The sequence below is a fragment of the Pelobates fuscus genome, chromosome 3, assembly GCF_036172605.1.
Source record: "Pelobates fuscus isolate aPelFus1 chromosome 3, aPelFus1.pri, whole genome shotgun sequence".
NCBI lineage: Eukaryota > Metazoa > Chordata > Amphibia > Anura > Pelobatidae > Pelobates > Pelobates fuscus.
In genome coordinates this window covers 158,784,858-158,807,009 of record NC_086319.1, presented here as the reverse complement: position 1 = coordinate 158,807,009, position 22,152 = coordinate 158,784,858, and positions in this window count along the sequence as shown.

The following is a 22,152-nucleotide window of genomic DNA, read 5'->3' as shown; positions in this document are numbered from 1 at the left end:
ACAACAAATTTTCAGGTTCTAAGTCCCTTAGGTATACTTAGTCTCTATAGTAAACAGGATTACTTAGTCTCTATAGTAAACAGGATTGGCTTTACCTGTGGGCTGTCATTTCTGAGAACCCTAAAAGACAGGGCTGTGCATTGCCCTATATTCTATGGCTGTATTTTAGCAACAGCAATTGGTGTGTTTGGGGGGTGTTAGGGGCCTAAGTAAATTATGAGAATAGAGTCAAGCACCTCACTATCTGCTATGCATAGGAAGAATAACCTGTGTCATTGCTCCAGATCCCTCTGCATCATCAAACTAGCTGACTAGGCTGGGATACAATTGAAACCCCTGCAAGTTCCATAGTTAGTAAATCCCTTCCCTGGATTTCTGTGAATTACAATCTTACACAAAATATTGACAACAGAATTTATATAAAACATAAAATCATAAATGATTAGTGCTAGCATCCTTTTGAAGATTTAAAACAAAGCAGATATATATTGCTCATCTTCTGACTCTGCTTCATTTTACCATTATGCAGGCACTTTCACTCATCTACATCGAAATATTAATTAGTACAATACGTACTAAATGAATGCATTTATTATGCAAATATCAATAAATGTCAATAACATATTGACACAATGCAACAATATGGCTATACATACATATTGTTCCAGTGAAAAGACATTGACCTTACTAATGTAAAGTGACAGATTAAAGCACATACACAGGAGGTGGTTTGCTGCAATGAGAAGACGTCATTTCAGAGTGCACCGAGGCACAGCCTGTAAATTCCCAGTAATCTGTAAAAGAGAAGTCACATCCAATACAAAATAGCATGCGCCTTTGTTTCTTGTAGTACCAGCTATCGGCATGTATCTTTATTTTTCCAGTAAAAAAGAGAAGACCTAACGAGCATCGAGTCATAGATTCCCAGACTTGAGTAATGTACCTGAGATTGCAGACATCTGAGATTGCAGACATTCTTATAATTTAGAACACCACATTATCATTCACCTCCCCAAAGACCTACTCACAGTTTCAAGCACCAGCTTTACTTCTTTTTATCTGCACTTCATTTAAATTATAATACTGTAGAACTCATCTTCAACTGCCTTAATAGCCTTCTTCAGATATGAAGTTATAATATAAAGTGGAAGTCAAAATAGCAGACTTGACAGGCCGATACTATTGCAACATCATCTTTATACTCATTCCAGAAGATGCTACCTACTCCACGCTGTATTTACTATTCTTTGACCTAGGCTTTTTTGACCACTCTTGCTCTCTGTTATCCTGACCTTGACTTGACTATCGATTCTGTATATCTGTGTTATTCTAGACTTCGGCCTGTCTCTTATTTACTGTCTGTCTGCTTGTAAATATGTTGTTTGCCTGTCTTAAGGACTATCTTGCCCACTATAAGGACATGCTCCTTCACTGTATATTTTAGGGAATCCCCATTGATGGCAGAACTAGGCAATGCCAGATGCAGTTTCTAAAATGAGTGCAGCAGCATTAATGGTCTAAACATAGATCGAGATGATGATGACTGGTTGATGAAGAGTCTACAATTAGCAGAAATGACTTCTAAATCAGATCCCAGAGCATAGGTGTCCAAACTTGGTCCTAGAGAAGTTGTTGCATTATAATTTCCCAGAACTATCTTCTAACTAAAATATGGAAGGGTATTGTAGGAAATATAATCCATGGAAGACAGGAAGAATATAGACATATATGCCTACTATATTTTTTAAAAGAGTGGGTAGTCTGACAAAGAGAGTAGCATTAGAAAGATCTCTAGAATGAATCATGTTGTTGACATTTTCTGAGGAGAACAACATATTTTTGTTTACTCTTTGAATTTGATTTTTCTTTTTTTTTTTTTTTTTATCAGTTTGTTTCCAAACCAGTAGACTCATATTTTGTCTCAAAAATACCGGATCCTCTTGACACAAGACATATCTAACTCTGCAGTAAATGTTGTTTTTCAGAAACAAACCCAGCCTTCTGCAAGAACAGAAAGATTTTAACCTCTCCAAAAAAAACAAAAACATTTTTTTTCTTTTCCCTAGAAACAAACTTTATTAATTAGTATTTCTATCTTCTGACATTCCAGTAAAGCATAATGCATGTTAGTAACTACTGCTGCCACTCAGTGCGGACATCCCGAGCTGCAAAGAAGCCCCAATGACAGTGGACTTAATGAGATGAGATAGTGAGACAATGAGAAAGACAATGAGAGTTAATATACGTGTTACAGCATAATAATAGTCATAGTCTAAATTCACCCGGCGTGTGCTGTTGAGAATGAAGAAGGGCTAAAATAATGCTCCATGCTGAGTAATACATAGTATAAGTCACCTAACTCATTGATAAGTTGACCTTAAACCAATGATTATTATTATTGTATAGTGCCAACAAATTCCATAGCACTTTACAATGGGTGGACTAACAAACATGTACCTGTAACCAGACAAGTATGAAGCACATGAACAGAGGGGTTGAGGGGCCTGCTTAATGAGATACTTGTGTATTAGGGAGGATAGATAGGTGGGAGTAGTATTATGCAGAGATTTAAAAGCAAGAACCAGAATTTTAAATTGAGCCCTATATCTTACTGGAAGCCAATGCAGGCACTAACGGAGGGGTGAGGCATGGACAGGAAGATGAGCCTCGACGCTGCATTCATTATAGACAGTAACGGGGCAAGTTGGGAGCAAGTAAGACCACGGAGAAGCGGATTGCAGTAGTCAAGGCCAGAGAGGACAGTAGCATGAACCTACACCTAAGCCACATCTGGCGTTAAGTAGGGGCAGATGTGCGCAATGTTTTTTAAGTGGAAGGGGCAGGATTTGGCGATCGACTGGACATGAGGGGCGAAGGAGAGGTTGGAGTCAAAGAGAACACCTAGGAAGCAAGCCTGATGGTAGCGTCATTAATGCAAAGGGAGACAGAAACAGGAGTAGCAACACTTCAGGGAGGAAAGACCAGAAGTTCTGTTTTGGACATGTTGAGCTTAAGGAAGTGGGCAGCCATCCAGTTACAAATAGCAGAGAGGCAGTCAGAGACACGAGTCAAGAGGGGAGGGGAGATATTAAAAGAGGATATATAGATTTGCGTGTCATCCGCATATGTGGATATCTGCATGGTGAAACATCTGGATAAATGTAGTTTGTAAACCTCTGCAGTGCTTAGCCTTAGCTTATTTAATTTGCTTAATTTCAAGCTACATACCATTCACCAAAATCCACAAATATTCTGTCATTAAGGTCTGAATGCATAATAGTCAATCAGGTGTTAGCAAAAGCCAAATCATGCTCAAATTCACAGACTAGAAATAGAAATTCAAATTCAGAATAATTTTGAAATATCATTCAAAGTATAATATTTAAAATTAAAAAACAACGGTCTGACCACTGATTCAGTTTTTACTTTCAGAGGCTCTCTATCTATCTTATCTAAATTGCAAGTATATTTCATACAAATCCACAGAAAATAAAACAAGCATGAACCTGTAACTAATAAGGTAAAGGTAATTCAGAGTGCAAAATATGGACATCTTTAACGTTATTTACCAATTTTGCAATTCTTGCTCTACACAAGCCAGAATTTTGCATAGATCTCAGCTGAACCAAATGCTGCTAGATAGCTGAAATCTGAGTCTGGCTGTTTAGAATTAGAACTTACCTGTTGGCTTTTTAACTGTTTGCCAGTGGACACTGCCTGCAAATGCTGGCAAATAGTACTAATTATTAGTGATCTCTTACAAAAAGCAAGTGATTGGCAACTCGGAGAAGTACATCCTACTGAATGAATCTAGTTCTGATTTAGCTTAAAATTGTTTATTTGTACATTTTATGGATCCAATACTTTCTATAGCATTATAATATTATAAAAAAAATTGCCATGGGCTATACCAATGAGCATGTTATGCAGATTTGCAATGTAGGGGTTAAGTGTAGCCTTTTTTTTGGCAGGTTGCTGATAAAACCTTTAAAGTAATCTAGAGACTTTTGATTGGACTTGGGTTAGTGGTTTGCCCTGTGGAACGTTGAAGTGTATGAGCTGATTGGAGTTACCACAGTACTAAAACGGCTCAAATCTGTGCTATATAAGGAGGTGCATTGCGCAGTTGACGTGACTGTGTTGATTATCTTAGAAGCGGACCATTTGATATAAGAGCTTAAAGCGGTCATGCCGAACTTACCTTTCCCCAATCGATTCCTCTTCTCTCCCTCTCTCAGGATCTGTTCTTCATTTCTTCCTGTCTGCTATAGTTTTCTTTAAAACGTAAGAAAAAGTAGGGACTATTTCTCTTATGGAGGTTTCCTACGCCGTGACCAGCGGTGACCAGCGGAGGAGCAAAGTGTGCTTCGTTTCTGGTGGTCACAGCAATTTTCCCACAATCCTTACCTTTCCTCCCTGTTCCCGCGATGCTTCCTGTCACTTAGACAGGACGCCGGAAAAACTGCCGAATTACGTTCTAACAGTTTTTCCATTAGTGTTCGAACGCAATTCGGGACTTTGTTCATATTGGAATTTCATTAGAATGAATGAAACTCCGATCCTATTCATTGCCACGGCTGCATCTTGCAGCCGCTTAGTAGATAACTCCCTAATTCCCACGGTATGAGGTACCAAAAGGCTGAAAGATCTAAATTGGTCTTTCAGCCACATTTACTAATACTAAGTATAAATTACTTAGTATTAGTAAATTATGCCCCTACTCGCTATACCGGTGGGTGGGGGCCATAAATTACAATGGGGGTGTGGTGGAATCTCGGCAAAAATAAATTTAGTAGGCCGAGATTACCACGTGGCATGTGTACGTGCATATGCTGACGTATCGATCAGTTGGTTGCACGAGGTAAGATACGATCAGTAGTGTACGGAGCATGTGCAAGAATACAGGATATAGTATTCCCCTCCTCCATTGTGCTGGACAAGCCATGCGGTCAAGCAGGAAGTTAATTCTTATTTGTATTGATTGGTCAAGAGAATGTGCGGGTGGAGCTTAATATGGGAGGAGTTATGTGCCTATATAAGGAGCCTGCACTATTGTCCGGGGCTCAGAACTTGCTGTATTTTGGTGACGTTAGTCCCTCTGAGTCCCGATCGGTGATCCAATAAAGAATCTCTTCCTTCCTGAAGAAACCTGTGTCCATCTCTCTGTGCTTTGCTTCCGTCAGTTTCTCCGGTATCATTTGGTGCATTGGCCGGGAAGCTCATCGTTCAACGGTAGCTGAGAGGCAGAGGCGTGAGACGGTCTATCTTTGCCCACGTTCTCTACGGCTGCACCCCTGAACTTCTGCGTGGACCTCCCTTCGTCTCGGCGCCACTGGTCTGTTGTCCAGGAGATCATCGGCCTCTACGTAAGAAGTGCTGGGGTGTCCCCGTCGATGAGTGTGAACTCAGGTTCAGGAACGAGGAGGTAAGACAACTGCTGTTTTAGACGGCAGACCCACTAGGGGTATACCGATTGTGCGGTAGGCCCATAAGGGGTTATTTGTGTATGGAATCTGCCCCCTCTGTCGGAGGGAAGGAGCGAAGGCGCACCGCTCAATCGAACGCTCTTTAGTCAGACCGTTTGATTTGGTTAGTCAGGCGGGGTCCTGTGTAAATAGCCCTAGCCGGACACCAGTGTCTTGTCTAGACTAGCGTTCTAGGGTGTATATTACGTTCGCTAGGTCGGAGGGACCGGGAGACTAAGCGGCGCCTGTGTAAATTCGGTTCGCTAGCTCTCAACCTATCTTGGCTAAGTGGGAAGGCGTGTAAATTTGGAACCCACTAGATTTTTGATAGTAATCGACTAAGAGGCGCCTGTGTAAATTCGGTCCTCTAGCTCGCTATATGTGGTGCTTGGGCAGTGTGGCTAACCAAAACGGGTGTACATAGTTTTAGGTAGTCCATTCAAGGTACTGGCCAATAGTTTAGTTGGGAATTGTAAATGTGTTAAAGATTGTTTAGTAAAGTGTATATCTTGTTAGATTGCGCGAGCTCAGCCGTCTAGCGAGAGTGTTAATAGTGTGTTGCTGTATCATAGTGCACGGTACCATAACCCTGTATATTTACTGACACTGTATATAAGTACTAATCATTGTCGTCTATTGCATGTTTAACACCATAACCACTAATAATTGTATTGTGACCTTAAATTGTGCTTTGACCTATGCTAACCGTACTGTAACCGCTATTTGTAAAAGACGATGTTACTGGGGTGTGTTATAGACGGGTAATTCATATATAGAGAATTATAGCGTGGGTGACTGTATAGTTTCGCCAAAGGGCATAATATTGATTATTTAGTGACTGGTGTAACAGCTGTGCGTGTACGGGAATTCCCTGAGTGTTTATTGTGTTATTGTGTACGTTTCACTTGGTAACTGTACCACGTGGTGCTGTTGCCAGAGGAAACGGGTGTGACTGTTGAATAGTACGCGTGCATAGTATTCGTTGTCAACGACGTTCCATTGATAAGTATGGGCGCGTCAGAGTCAACGATTCCGGATCCCTTAGGTTGTATGGTGAAGAATTTTAAAAAGGGATTCAAAACATGTGATTTTGGGGTTAAAATGTCTCCTGTACGTTTGGTCACTTTGTGTACTAGGGAGTGGCCTACTTTGGTTGCGGCATGGCCGCCACGTGGCAGTCTGGATCCAACTCTGGTACAGCGCTTACACGTGGCTGTATCAGGTAGGCCTGAACTTTACGGGCAGTTTCCTTATATTGATTGTTGGAGACAGGCCGTAAATGACTCGCCAAAATGGATTCAGACATGCCACGAGGAGCAATGTCGCCTCATGGTGGCTAGGACTTGTTTGTCCACTAGGACTGGTGTTAGGCCCATTTTGGACACGCCCCCTGAGTCCGAGATCCCTTTGCCGCCCCCTTACTTCCCTACAGGAAGAGGTAACGCGAATGCAGGAAGTTCTATACCCCTCCCCTCATTGCCCTCATCCACTTCCGCTTCCTCCTCCAGTACAGAATCCACCCCCTCTCGTACTAAATCTCCCCTTCCGGAACCAGAACCAACCCCCAAAACCAAGCTCCCACATCCTCATGCCTTATTACCCCCCGACCGGAACCTCTAACTGACGCCCCCCTACGTAGCCCCATACTAACCCGACAACTGACCGGTACCCAACAATTAAAACATTATCAGATGCCTCTTCGTCTGAATCCCGGGTCAGCCTATATCGATGCCGCAGGTCAAATGGCACATGCTGACCCAGTCTTCGTATATGTCCCGTTCACGACAACCGATCTCTTGAATTGGAAGACCCACAATTCCTCGTATACTGAGAAACCACAAGCTATGACCGATCTGTTCACCTCAATAGTTCAGACACATAACCCGACATGGGCTGATTGCCAGCAGTTATTAATGACTTTGTTTAACAATGAGGAAAGGACAAGGATTAATCAAGCGGCCATTAAAGCGCTAGAGGATAGAGCCCGTGCTTTGAATCAAGCCAATCCAGCAGCATGGGCCGCAACACATTATCCTAACACCGATCCCGACTGGAATGTAAATGGTGCTGATATGGTTCAACTCAGAGCCTATAGAGACGCTATAATTGCTGGCATGAAAGCCGGAGGAAAGAAAGCCATTAATATGTCGAAGACAGTTGAGGTGATTCAGAAAAGTGATGAAGCGCCCAGTGTCTTTTATGACCGATTATTGGAGGCATACCGCTTGTATACCCCCTTTAATCCGGAAGACGCAGATAATTCCCGAATGGTGAACTCCGCCTTTGTCAGCCAAGCTTACGGAGATATTAAGCGCAAGCTACAGAAGTTAGAAGGGTTTGCAGGTATGTCTATCACCCAACTAATGGAGGTAGCGAATAAAGTATACATGAACAGGGAAACAGAAAGTAAGAAAGAGGAAGAGCGCAAGATGCGTAAAAAGGCAGATATGCTAGCGGTAGCGATCGCAGGCGTAGATAGACGGGGCCCAGATAGAGGCGATAGTAGATGGAATAGGGAACCTTTGAGTAGGAATCAGTGCGCGTATTGCAAGGAAGAAGGGCATTGGAGGAACGAGTGTCCACAAAGAGAGCAGTACGAGAGAGACCAACCCAGGGCAGGATACGGAAACTTTAGAGGCAGAGCGAGAGGTAGAGGAGGCCCCGGAGGGAGTAATGGTAATAGAGGGAGCAATGGGAACAGAGGAAGTGTTAGGGAAGATAGGTATTTTCCAGCAGCGCAAAGGTCCCGCGATAGAGAAGGTAGGGACTTTGTAGGATTGGCTGACACGGTCATGGAGGACTATTGATACCGACCGGGCTCCATCCCCCTTGGTCGAGCGGAGCCTATGGTCGATGTATCAATAGGGGGAAAAAGGAGTGCGTTCATGATCGACACTGGTGCTGAACATTCAGTGGTGACTAACCTAGTTGCTCCTCCATCTGGAAGGACTATTACTGTAATAGGAGCAACTGGAAGAAGTGCTGAAAAACCGGTTCTTAAAAGTCGACTCTGTACATTGGGAGGCCACGTAGTAAAACATCAATTCCTTTATATGCCTGAATGTCCAGTCCAATTGCTGGGACGTGATATGCTATCTAAGTTACAAGCGCAGATTACGTTCCTACCAAATGGAACAACATCCTTAAAGTTTAATGGACCTTCAGGTATTATGACATTATCCGTACCAAAGGAAGAAGAGTGGCGACTTTATACAGCGTTGACTAGCCAAAACCCTAGGAGTGATGAATCCTTATTCAACATACCAGGAGTTTGGGCAGAGAACAACCCACCAGGACTGGCCCGCAATATTCCACCTATTAAAATTGAACTAAAACTTGGGGTTTATCCAGTGAGCCTACGGCAATATCATATCCCGCAGAAGGCTATGAAGAACATCCAATCTTATCTGGATAAGTTCATACGGTATGGTATCCTAAAATTCTGTACTTCCCCCTGGAACACCCCATTGTTGCCTGTTCAAAAGCCCGGTACAGATGAGTATTGACCTGTGCAGGACTTGAGAGCAGTCAATGATGCGGTTGTTAGTATACATCCAGTTGTACCCAATCCTACTTACTTTATAGTCTTAGACCTCAAAGATGCCTTATTTTGCCTCCGAATTGCCGCAGAAAGTCAATGTATCTTCGCTTTCCAATGGGAAAACGCTGTGACGGGCTCAAAACGCCAAATGACCTGGACAAGACTGCCCCAAGGGTTTAAAAATTCACCTACCCTATTTGGTTCAGCTCTAAGTCAAGATCTACTGGATTTCGAGTCCATCCCAGGAGAGTGTGTATTGTTACAATATGTAGATGACTTGTTGATAGCAGCAGTTACAAAGGAAATATGTCAGCAAGCAACGCACAATCTACTACACATCCTCTGGAAGGCAGGATACAAGGTGTCTAGAAAGAAGGCTCAGTTGTGTTTGCCAACTGTCAAATATCTGGGATTCCATATCTCTGAAGGTCAAAGAATTATGGGGCCAGAGAGAAAAGAAGCTGTGTGCCAAATACCGATACCCAAGAATAGAAGACAAGTGCGAGAATTCTTGGGGGCAGCAGGCTTCTGTAGGATATGGATTCCCAGCTACGCGATACTGGCAAAACCTCTGTATGCAGCTATCAAAGGTACAGAGCACGACCCCTTCTTATGGACTCAAGAACAGCAAACGGCATTTGAAGATGTGAAGAAGGCTTTGATGAGTGCCCCAGCATTAGGTCTACCTGATCACACACGACCATTCTACCTGTATGTACATGAGCAAAGAAGAATGGCTGTGGGAGTATTGACACAGTACTTGGGATCATGGCAAAGACCTGTTGCCTACATGTCTAAGCAACTGGATGCAGTGGCCAGCGGACTTCCACCTTGTCTAAGAGCCGTAGCTGCAGCCGCCCTGCTAGTAGCTGAAGCCGATAAACTCACTCTGGGTCAAGAACTTTATGTACGAGTCCCACATGCAGTACAGACGTTGTTGGATTACAAAGGAAATCATTGGTTTAGTAATAGCCGTATGACCAAGTATCAAGCAATGTTGTGTGAAAACCCAAGAGTGCATTTAGAGACTGTAAACACCTTAAATCCAGCTACCCTTTTGCCACAACCTACTGAAAGTCAACATGATTGTTTGGAAGTAATGGATGAAGTATTTTCAAGTAGACCAGATCTTCGTGATTTTCCCATCCAGAACCCCGATGTTCAATATTACACTGACGGCAGTAGTTATGTGAAAGAAGGGATCCGCTATGCAGGATATGCAGTAACAACAAATGACAAGGTGATAGAAGCTCGGCCACTGGCGAAAGGAACATCAGCACAAAAGGCAGAATTGATAGCACTGATACGAGCGTTACAATTGGCTGAAGGTTTAAGAGTGAACATCTACACGGACTCCAAGTATGCGTTTTTAACCACTCATGCCCACGGAGCTTTGTATAAAGAAAGAGGACTATTGAATTCAGAAGGCAAAGAAATCAAGTATGCAGCTGAAATCCTACAACTATTGGAAGCAGTGTGGGAGCCGAAAGAAGTCGGTATCATCCATTGTCGAGCGCATCTGAGAGGAGATGGTGATGTAACCAAGGGAAATCGGATGTCAGATAGTGCAGCTAAGCGTGCCGCTGAATCGGGAAGACAGGAGTATGTGGGGCATATAGCTGCTCTTATACCAACTCCACTGTCTCAATGGACTCCAGTTTATACAGCTCAAGAAGAGGAGTGGTTAAAGACTGAACCTGGAAAGTATTTGGAGAACAAATGGTATCAGTTAGAAGATGGAAGAATAGTCATTCCAGCATCACTAGCGGTAGAAATTGTCCAAAATTACCACAACGGGACACATTCTGGGAGAGACAGCACAGAGGAATCTCTCAGAAAACATTTCTACATACCAAGATTGTCCAACTTGACTCAGGCCATTGTACGAAGATGTGTAACGTGTGCTAAAAATAATGCAAGGCAAGGACCAGTAAAGCCACCAGGAGTCCAGTTTATGGGGGGACTCCCCATGTCCGATTTACAAATTGACTATACAGTGATGCCTAAATCGGGTGGACATCGTTACCTGTTGGTAATTGTGTGCATCTATTCAGGCTGGGTAGAAGCATGTCCTACTCGTACAGAGAAAGCAGGAGAAGTTGTGAGATTCCTGTTACGAGAAATAATACCCCGATACGGACTACCCTGCTCTATAGGATCGGACAATGGTCCAGCTTTTGTTCATCAGTGCCTACAACAACTGACTCATATGCTTGGTATAAAGTGGAGGCTTCATACGGCATATAGACCCCAGAGTTCTGGTAAGGTAGAGAGAATGAATAGAACTATTAAGAATCAGTTGGCTAAAATGTGTCAGGAAACCCAACTTAAGTGGAACGTTCTCTTACCCATAGCTCTATTGCGAATCCGCAGTACACCTACCAGAAGGATGGGCCTCTCTCCTTTTGAAATCATGTATGGGCGACCACCTCCCGTACTTGGTAACTTAAGGGGGGATTTGAGTCAGTTGGGAGAAGGAATTACCCGGCAGCAGGTTGTAGAGTTGGGTAAGACTATGGAGGAGGTACAGAAATGGGTACAAGATAGATTACCTGTGAATATTTATCCCCCAGTTCATAGTTACCACCCAGGAGACCAAGTGTGGATTAAAGAGTGGAATAATGTACCGTTAGGGCCCAAGTGGAGAGGTCCTTATGTTGTTCTTTTGTCTACCCCTACAGCGATAAAAGTAGCCGAAGTGACTCCGTGGATACATCACTCCAGGGTTAAACCAGCAGCAGTCGATTCTTGGCAAGTTACAGCAGATCCAGAGAATCCCTGCAAGATCCGGTTAAAGCGCACGACTCAGTCGGAGTAACGAGGAACCTTGTGGATTACAAAATTTTATTGTTTCAGAGACTTGGTACGTGAGTGAGGAGGCCATAATAAAGCCTGTCCGCTCACCGACGTATAGTATATAAGCCAGGAAAGTCTCGAAGGGACCCCTGTGAAGACGAGCAGAACTCCATTCCCTGCAGCCCTTACATCCTGGATGCTGAGGTGCCTTCGCACGGACGAAGACTGAGGATGACGACGAAAGAAGTGCTTATAATAATGTTTATTTATGTGTATTTATATATTCAGGATGGTAGAGGTACCGACACTCCTAGCTGTGAGGTATGCATTAAGACTACAAGAACAGGTAACCATATTTCCCAAACCCTAATTTGGCATTCACAATACGAGTGTAAAGGAGATGTATCAAGATGTAGATACCTAAATATAGAATATAGTGTGTGCCATTTAGGAGTAGGAGAACCTAGGTGCTTCAGTCCGGAGTATCAACCTCGTACAATTTGGTTGACTCTCAGGAATGGAGATAATGGACGATAATTAATAAGACGGTGTTAGAATCCGTACATTCTTCGGGTGTTCTGCTATTTGATGCGTGTAAGGCGATATCAAGTGGTAGAAAGCTGTGGAATGTATGTGGGGATCTTAGATGGGAGAGGACGTATGGGTCTAATGATAAATATATTTGTCCCAGTAGTAAAAATAAATATGTGAGTCCTAGATGCCCAAATAGAGACTATAACTTTTGCCCATATTGGTCTTGTGTGGGGTGGGCAACTTGGGGACAGACAGTAGACAAGGACATGATTGTGACTAAGTTGCCTACCAGCCCATATTGTAAGTCTATGGAATGCAATCCAGTCCATATACTTATAAATAACCCCGACAAGTTCTTAGACAAGTATGGTAATTTATTTGGGTTTCAAATATATGGGACGGGTTTAGATCCTGGGACAGTATTGTTTATAGGGATAGAGACTGATACGGTATCCTCCCAAACTCATCAAGTATACCATTCCTTTTATGAAGAGATGAGCATAGATAATAAGATCCCCCATAATGCTAAAAACCTGTTCATCGATTTAGCCGAAAGTATTGCCGGTAGTCTTAATGTTACCAACTGCTATGTGTGTGGAGGTACTAACATGGGAGACCAATGGCCTTGGGAAGCAAAGGAGGTAATGTCCGGTTCTGAGGCAGTTGAGCAATTAATATCTACACAAGCCGATTATCATATGAGTGTTAGAGGTAAATCTGAGTGGAGATTAAAGACCTCCATCATAGGTTATGTTTGCATAGCAAGGAAAGGAATGATGTATAATACTTCTGTAGGAGAATTAACTTGTCTAGGGCAAAAAGCTTATGATGATGATACAAAGAATACAACTTGGTGGTCGGCTTCAAATGTCTCAGAACCATCTAACCCGTTTGCTAGATACGCCAATTTAAAGGATGTGTGGTTTGACCTATCTATCACATCTACCTGGAGAGCCCCAGCAAGTTTGTACTGGATCTGTGGTAAGAAAGCCTATTCGGAGTTGCCACAGGACTGGGAAGGGGCATGTGTGTTGGGTATGCTCAAACCATCCTTCTTCTTGTTACCTATTGAAACAGGTGAGACTTTAGGTGTTAAAGTGTATGATGTGAATCATAGGAAGAAAAGGGGACCCATAGAGATAGGCGCCTTGGAAGAAAATGAATGGCCTCCCCAGCGTATTATAGATTATTATGGGCCAGCCACATGGGCAGAAGATGGTACCTTTGGTTATAGAACCCCTATTTATATGCTCAACCGTATTATACGATTACAGGCGGTGGTTGAGATTATTACTAACGAGACATCACAAGCGCTCAATCTTCTAGCGAAGCACAATACCAGGATGAGGACAGCAGTATACCAAAATAGATTAGCCTTGGATTACCTTTTGGCAGTAGAGGGAGGTGTATGTGGGAAGTTTAACCTGAGCAATTGCTGTCTTAAAATAGATGACGAAGGGCAAGCAATAGCTGAGCTTACTAGCCATATGGTTAAACAAGCGCATGTGCCTACTCAGGTATGGAAAGGGTATAATCCAAGTAGTTGGTTTGGTAGCTGGTATGAGTGGTTTGGAGGGCTTAAGGCAGTGGTAGGTGGAGTCCTACTGATTTTAATGTTGTGTCTACTCCTGCCGTGTCTTATACCCTTAGTAGTTAGGTCTGTGCAAAGCCTGATAGAAAATATAGCAGAAAGGAAGGCTGCTGCACAGATAATGGCAATTTATAAATATAAGGCTCTAGATCAGGGAGAACTAATGCAGGAAGATGAGTGTTGAAGATTCACATCATAAGATAAGTCTGGTCTGGTTCAAGGTAACTTGCGGTGTATGCAAACTAAGGTTAAGTGATGCCTCAAGTAATTGTGAAATATCAAGAGGCATCAAAGGGGGGAATGTGGTGGAATCTCGGTAAAAATAAATTTAGTAGGCCGAGATTACCACGTGGCATGTGTACGTGCATATGCTGACGTATCGATCAGTTGGTTGCACGAGGTAAGATACGATCAGTAGTGTACGGAGCATGTGCAAGAATACAGGATATAGTATTCCCCTCCTCCATTGTGCTGGACAAGCCATGCGGTCAAGCAGGAAGTTAATTCTTATTTGTATTGATTGGTCAAGAGAATGTGCGGGTGGAGCTTAATATGGGAGGAGTTATGTGCCTATATAAGGAGCCTGCACTATTGTCCGGGGCTCAGAACTTGCTGTATTTTGGTGACGTTAGTCCCTCTGAGTCCCGATCGGTGATCCAATAAAGAATCTCTTCCTTCCTGAAGAAACCTGTGTCCATCTCTCTGTGCTTTGCTTCCGTCAGTTTCTCCGGTATCAGGGGGGACCTACTGTCCTCCCCCCACCGGCCCCCACCCCTGAACGGTGTGTGGGGCCATAAATTACAGTGTGGGGCCATAATTTACAATGTGGGGGGACCTACTGCCCCCCCCGGCTCTCACCCCTGTGTGGTGGGTGGGGGCCATAAATTACAATGGGGGGAACCTACTGTCCTCCCCGCCCCCAACCCTGGGTGGCGGGTGGGGGCCCTAAGACAAATCCCCCCCTCCCCCCACCATCAAAGGTGACTAGGGGTCCCTAAGCCCCTAGTCACCCACACCCAAATAAAAAGTTATCCCCTACCTACCCTCTTCACCTTAAAAAATAGTAAGGGGGGAATAAAATAACTAACCTGTAAAGAAAAATTAAACTTTGACGTCTTCTTTTTTTCTAAAATCTTCATTTTTCAGCCTCAAAAAAGGCCAAATAAAAAAACTGTGACAAACTGCCATTTGCCAATAGGCATTGGAGAGGACTGATTGCTAGCCTCCTGCCCCGCGACTATGGCCCTGGGATGTACTGCCCTTTAAGAACTGTATTTGGGCTTATGGACTTTTATTGTACAGTACTGACCCTTTTAAAAACAGTATATAGACACTTTTTCTTACCCTTTGAATCCCTGGGAAAGTGTGGCTCTTCCCCTCCCCCAGCTCCATTGTTCTCCAGCAGGACGTTGTCCCATGGACACTGCCAGACCAGTGGGAACTGGTTTGGGCAGGAAAAGCCATGCTTGCAATTGATAATAAAGGGACCTCAACCTAACTTTTTAACCCCTGGACGGATTCATGTGATTTTTACATATGTTGCTCCCCAAGTTATGCTGATCACAGAAATATAATATAGTTTTATTCGTATGTGATGTAAAATCAGGGAGTTATAAAAATATATAAAAAGTATAAGTTTTAGCTTGGAGATAATTGAGTAGATACAGTAAGAAACTAAATTATCTCTCAAGCAGAGGGGAGGGAATCTGTGGGATGTAACCGTTATCTGGTTGGTTAATGTCTAATTGCCTGTGGGCGTCTCCCTTGCAGGGGAGCACTGCATAAAAACAGAGTGTGTGCCATTAAGCCAGAGAGTTCTTCTTGATCCCTCAAAACGTAGCCTTGTCTCGTTATTGGAGGGAGCTGTTATAATCACACTGGGGATTGCTATGCTCTGCATACTCCCCTGAGCTTGAATCACTTAGCTCTTTTAAGAGCTTGTTCCTGATGCGCTCTCCTTGGAGAAGAGGTCTTCCCCACACAGTCCTGGATGCTGGAGGTTCATACAGGGTGGAAGGAAGAGGTATTTCCCACACGGTCCTGGAGGACAAAAGCTGATCCAGGGTGGAAGGAAGACGGCGAGACTTGCGGAGTCTGCAGTGGTTGTGGTGTCCGGTGCGGTGCTTGTGGTCCTCGGCGCAAGCTAGGAAGCGTCCATCAATGGAGGGTACTCGGTCGGAGTACGGGGAGCTCCGTTACAACCATCATACCCGTCGAACTTAAAATAAAATAAAAAACCCAAGCGCAAAAAAAAAAGACGACGAAAAAGAAAAAACCTGACGATAAAAAAATTCATCCATCTTCACCCATGGAGGGCTCCGCGCAGACTGAGCTCTGCAGGGCGGGGAAAGGCTTATAAATCCTTGCCCCGCCCTGCAATTAGGCTAAGAACACTCGGATTGGTTGGTTTAAGCAAATCAGAGTGCTCTTTGTCATTTTACACAACATGGGAAAATTCCAAAGAACTTCCCCACGCTGTGTAAAATGACACAGAGCACTCTGATTGGGTGGCTTGAAATCCAATCCAATCACACTCTGATTAGATTCCAAGCCCACCAATCAGAGTGTTATGAGTCAAATTACACAGCGTGGGAAAATGCCAAAGAACTTTCCCACGCTGTGTAAAATGACACAGAGCACTCTGATTGGCTGGATTTGGGGCCGGGGGAGGACAGTAGGTCCCCCCCTCATTTTAATTTATGGCCCCCACCCACCGCTCAGGGGTGGGGGCAATAGTTTTTTTTTTTTTTTATACAGTGAGCAGGCTGCTCACTGTTTAATAGACATGCCCCTACTCGGAGTATAGTGAGTAGGGGCATAATTTACTAATACTAAGTAATCTCTACTTAGTATTAGTAAATGTGGCTGAAAGACCAATTTAGATCTTTCAGCCTTTTGGTAGATAGCTCCCTGATACCGTGGGAATTAGGGAGTTATCTACTAAGCGGCTGCAAGATGCAGCCGCGGCAATAAATAGGATTGGAGTTTAATTCATTCGAATGAAATTCCGATACGAACAAAGTCCCGAATTGCGTCTTAACATGAACGAACAAACCGTAAGAATGCAATTCGGCAGTTTTGCCGGCGTCCTGTCTAAGTGACAGGACGTTCTGCAATACTGACAGGAGGCATCGTAGAAACAGGGAGGAAAGCTAAGGATCATGGGAAAATTACTGTGACCACCGGAAACGAAGCACACTGTGCTCCTCCACTGGTCACCGCTGGTCACTGCGTAGGAAACCTCCATAAGAGAAATAGCATGGACAAACTGCTCAAACAGGTTGCAAGAAGAGAAGTGATTGCCAGGGGAGAAGAGTGGCAAGACGAATATTTAGATATTTTATCACTATGTCCTTCTGCTTGTCTAAAATGGAGAAAAAGGAGAATAGGTTTTAGGTCCATACTTAAATCCTTCAACAACTAGATTCATACTTTTTCCATGTTTGCAGCTTTTTTTTGGTGAGAAACAGTAAAAAATGCAGTGGCATATTTCAGCATTGGGATACTTCTTTGGAAGCATGCAAAGATTTTGAAAATTTAAGTTGGTTTTCCTATGATGACCTGTTTTACCAGAAATTAACAGTGCACTTAAACTTAAAATTGGGTATGAAAGATGTTTATGACTTAATCTGATGTTGTCCCAAAAGATTAATTACCGTATTTTTCGCTCCATAAGACGCACTTTTTTCCCCCTCAAAAGTGAGGGGAAATGTCTGTGCGTCTTATGGAGCAAATATGAAGCTTTACTTACCTGTCTTGCAGCGTTGGCCGGCAAGTTGGTTGGCAAGCTGAGTGCGCACTTCCTTTCAGTCCCGCCGGAAACCGGAACATGAAATTCAAGTTCCACTACTGCGGTGCGCCCTGTGCTGCCGGCCAACGCTACAAGACAGGTAAGTAATTATGGGACAAGGGGAGGGGGACAGTAAGGGGAGGGGGACAGTAAGGGGGGGGGTGATGTCTATGGGGGGGGATGAAGTCTATGGGGGGGATGAAGTCTATGGGGGGGATGAAGTCTATGGGGGGGATGAAGTCTATGGGGAGGGGGGGGATGAAGTCTATGGGGAGGGGGGGGATGAAGTCTATGGGGAGGGGGGATGAAGTCTATGGGGAGGGGGTGGATGAAGACTATGGGGAGGGGGGGAGATAAGGTCTATGGGGAGGGGGTGGATGAAGACTATGGGGAGGGGGTGGATGAAGACTATGGGGAGGGGGTGGATGAAGACTATGGGGAGGGGGTGGATGAAGTCTATGGGGAGGGGGTGGATGAAGACTATGGGGAGGGGGTGGATGAAGACTATGGGGAGGGGGTGGATGAAGACTATGGGGAGGGGGTGGATGAAGACTATGGGGAGGGGGTGGATGAAGACTATGGGGAGGGGGTGGATGACGTCTATGGGGAGGGGGTGGATGAAGTCTATGGGGAGGGGGTGGGTGAAGTCTATGGGGAGGGGGTGTGTGAAGACTATGGGAGAGAGGAGAAGACTATGGGAGGGGGGGACACTATGGGACAGGGGAGAAAAAAAATATTCTGTACAAACTGTCCCATAGTAAGAAACACTATGGGACAGTTTGTTCAGAATATTTTTTTTCTGGGTTTCTTCCTCTAAAAACTATGGAGGTGCGTCTTATGGAGCGAAAAATACGGTAAGTTATCTCTGGGTGGCAATGTGTTGAAAAATTGAATATATTGGTCATTGAATGTGCTCATTGTGCAGGAATTGCACAATCAAGTGGAGACAAAAACTTGGTCACACACATATAATCGAGCTTAATACAAGCTCAAATAATCACAGTATCCAGTGGTAAATCCCTGCTTGTGGATTTACAGCTCCCTAGTGTTTTCAAACTATCACAATGAAATCTGTAAAGAGAAAAATGTGAACAAGAGACAACAATATAAGTAAATATAATTTTTAAAAAATATATATGTAAAATAAACACATATGTAAAGAGCTATTGGAAGATCAAAGAGGAGAGGATGCAGCTGTAAATTCCCACCTTAGAATTTGTTGGAATCCCTCCAAAAGGTCAGTCACATATGGAAAGGAGAATATGTAAGGAATAATTGACGACTGGTCGTTGAATTATTAGAAAAATAATGCACACCTGATGCGGTAATGCGGTCACAATGCGAAGCGGGTGTGCATTATTTTTTCTAATAATTCAACTGCCTGGAGTCAATTATTCTGCTTATACTACAGTTACCACACCTCAAAACATTGTTCAGATTATGTATTTCAAGACGTTTGTCATGTTTTTGTTATTAAAACGCTCTTGTATGTCAAGACCTGTCTGGAATTACTTTAGCCGTGCGTCTCCCTGAAAATAGTGTACACCTTAGAACGTTCGTCAACCAATCAGATTGAAGCATTCAACAGCATTCAACATTCTATAAAGTCAGCACAGGTGAAATCATTCCCACCAAGGATATATGTTCCCACAGTTCAGGAGATATGATGATGGTCCTCCAATGCAGCCAGGCAAAAAAATATACATTTAAATAATTAATTTACCATAAAATGTACATTAATCAAAGAGTTTATTGTGAAAATATTATAGTATAAAGCAAGTAAAAATACAGCTAAAAACTCTCACAATATGCGCTTCACTTCACAAATACGCTTTTTCAAGTGAAGTACCAATTCCTGTTGTCTTCTCCTTTTATAAGGATGGAGGATCTTGAAAATCACAGGTAATTTACCTCATAGTCAAGCAAACATGATCACGCCCATGTGACCTTAACACACAAATACATTAAAACAATAATATCTATTAAAAAAAACATTTGCAAGAGAGTGCTGAGAATGGACAACAGCTCAATTGGCCTCCCCTTCAGTAAGGCCCCGCTCAGTTCTCAAGCTGGTTTTAGCTCATCTTGTGCCATTACAGAGAGAACCAGGCCATGCATCTCAGACTGATTCCACCCCAAAAGGCAGAGCAGGTCCAAAATACAGGCCGTCTCTCTCTGCACGAGAGATACAGCAACCCCACATCAGTCTGAGATGCAAATGGCCATTAATCCTGTTTCACATTACTGTACAATATATACATTTTTTGTAACAATATGTGGTGGAATCTCAGTAAAAATAAATTTACTAGGACAAGATTGCCACGTGGTGGCACTTGCATATGTTGATGTATCGGTCGGTTTGTTGCACGTGGCAACGATACAATCAGTAGTGTAAGGAGCATGTGTAGGAATACAGGATATACGAGTATTTCCCCTCCTCCATTGTGCTGGGCAAGCCATGTGGTCAAACAGGAATTTAGTCTCTATTCAGTTGATTGAATAAGAGTATGTGTAGGTTGAACTGATTATGGGAGGAGCTACATGCCTATATAAGGGACCTACACTGTATGATCAGGGCTCAGACTTTGCTGTTTTTTGGTGACATTAGTCCCGCTGAGCCCCGGTCGGTGAATCGAATAAAGAATCTCTTCCTTCCTGAAGAAACCTGTGTCCACTTCTCTGTGCAAACCCCAGCATGTAACTGTACTCTTGACCACTGCTGCTCCCAGTGAGTAGATTTGCTAGCAGAATGTTTAAAGATTTTATTAATGGTTTAACATCTTTTCATTACCCCTTTTTACTCTCTCTACCTATGGCCTCCTAACCTAAGAGTGAGCAAATGGCGGTGACCAAACCCTATGCTGTAATGAAGTTGCTCGTTCTAAGAAAGCTGGCTAACCTTTGAATAGCCATGTGTCTACCCCTAGTGTTCCTTTGCCAGCCCAATCCTGTGGATCTTTTCACGTTGCTCTGGCCTATGTCTTTTTCCCATCTCCTCATTAATTATCCAGCTAATATTTCAATACCATATCACAATTTTCAACATGTTCCCTACATGTGCATCAGTACTGATGTGACGTGATTTAGGAAGCCTTTGTACCACCCTGGATTATATTATTATAACATTAATATTCTAAGATAACTTTGATTGATAATGTACTCTACCTCCAACGCCTCCTCTCCTTCTGGATTTAACATACTATTTGTTAGTGGCCTTGTCTGTGATTTTCATAAACCGTAATTGTAAGGGCTTTGCTACATTCACATCGATTACAAGGGTTAAGGTGCAGGAATACTGATGATATAAAATTATACAAAATTAAAATATCTGCGAGAACAACGCAACAGTAATCAGACAATTGATGGTTTTGCAATAATTAAGGCCTGTTTTAGGGGAGAATAACTTATCTAGGTCACCCATGTTTACCAGACAGGCTGTTTGCTCTTCGAATTCAAAAATATCAGTAAATCTTGTTCCATAATGAATAGGAAAGTGATGCATGGATACAATCCCTGCCAGACTGATCCACTGAGCACAGAGGAACGTCCAGTTTGATATTTGTCGTACTGTTTATTTTTTGGGTTTTTTTTATGTAAAAAAAATGCAGAGTGTTTTGCAAAGTAAATGCAGAGAATACAAACTACTGCAGGATGCTAATAGATATTTTAGTTTGTATTTTATCCTACACAAAAAACAAAACAAAAACAAAAGCTGATGGTTTCTCTGAAATCAGCCTTTTTGGACCTTCTACTTCCTCTATGTATTTTACCTTCTATCCTGTCTCTAAGGATGCAGGGGGCAATTTAGGATGGAGAAAAGGGGTAAAAATTGAAGGGTCTCGTTGTTCAATTGTGAGATCGTATAGACTTCACATTTCATTAGTTCATTTGTTCATTCATTTACTCTTAAAAAAGCATGTGAAAGAGCCTCATGTTCTCCCTATTATGTTTTGGGTTCTCAAAATTCTCACCCACAAAGGTTCTGTAGATTTGTTCAACTTGTGTTTTTAATCAAGTCTGACCTGTTCCTTTTATGTTTTAAGAGAGATATCACATCAGGGTTAATCTTATAATAGCTGTTTCACTGTTGGTGCAAACCCTTGATATAAAATGTGTGTCCAGCAGCTGCTCTTCTTCTGATATCATCTGTCCAGTTGATCTTTGCTTCTCTTCTCTGAGTAACATAGATAATGCTTGGTGTGTGACAGCCTCATCCAATTGGGTGCTTCTCATAGAGAAACATTTAATCTAGCGTTTCTCTATGAGAAGCATTCACAGCATTTGGCGGCATCATGTTGTGCATGGTGTTGCCAAATATAAACACTTTTGATAGTTGTAAAATCTTTAATGAGTAGGTGCCTCTAGTGTCTGTTAGTCTGGCAACCACGTAGGGTGCATTCTTGGTAAATTGCAAACATTGCTATTTCTCTGAATG